Below are 1,056 nucleotides of genomic sequence, written 5' to 3'. Positions count from 1 at the left end.
CACGCATGCATGAGACGGTTCGGCCGCAGCCCCCGACCCCGAGCGTCGACGGAGGTAACGGCCACTCCCCTCCGGCTAGGCCCGTTCGTAAGTGTCACCCGGCCGGCGACGGGACCCGATTCCGGTTTCCAGCGGAAAGTCCGAAACCTGCTGCCGTGGCGCTGACGACTTCGAGTTCGCCGCCCATCGGATTACGAGCCTGGGCGAGTCGGCGTCAAACCCATAATCCGGTTGGGAACAAACCAGCGCTGCGGGTCGGCGGCTCTACGGCGCGTCTCGGCTGGCGTTGGGGACTTCCGGGTTACGGCGCCCGGCTTTTTCTTCCTCCAATTATTACGACGGAAGAAAAACAAAAACTAGTGGCGGTAGAACCTGATGAAGCATTTAATACAGAGTGTGATGGAAAACGTTCATCTTTATGATTTAGTAACAATATCTCTAGATCAAGAGTCGACCCGAGTTTTAATTTGATGGACACCAAGCTTCCTCTTTATCCGTAAAATCTCCGACACGACGATATATACTTTTCCCACGCCAGATGTCTAACAGCTCACGCATAGCTAACAGGCACGTAAACACAAACCCCCGCATGCAAATGAGAAGAACCTAAGCAAACAATCACGAAATCTCAGGCGCTCCGCCCCCTCCGCACCGGCCCTGCCCGCCCAGCCCACCGGGAGGCGCCCCTCATGAGCTGGGCTTCCGCGTCGTGCCAACGCCGCAGACATGGCATCAGACGGGGCACCCCCAAATCATCCGCGGAATACCGGCAGGGCAGCGCCGCGTGGCAGCGCCGCGTGGCAGCGCCCCCTTCAAAAGGCGCCATACTCGCTCCGAGGCTCCCTCATTCAAGAGATCGATCGAGGGCCCGGCCATATCGAAGCGCATGGGAAACCAGTCTAATTCAGACTCGATAAATAAAAAAAGCAATCTGAACTTGACACTCGGCCAAAAAGCCCTCACGCTTTGCGAAAAAGAATGGGCGGAATTTATCTCGGAAGGCCATTCTGCCAATACTTCGACACGCTCCTTCACTGGGCGAGAAATCAACGCGAA

Source organism: Penaeus monodon, chromosome 31 (assembly GCF_015228065.2).
Source record: "Penaeus monodon isolate SGIC_2016 chromosome 31, NSTDA_Pmon_1, whole genome shotgun sequence".
Classification (NCBI taxonomy): domain Eukaryota; kingdom Metazoa; phylum Arthropoda; class Malacostraca; order Decapoda; family Penaeidae; genus Penaeus; species Penaeus monodon.
The sequence above is the reverse complement of the archived record's forward strand: the minus strand, read 5'-3'. Positions refer to the sequence as shown.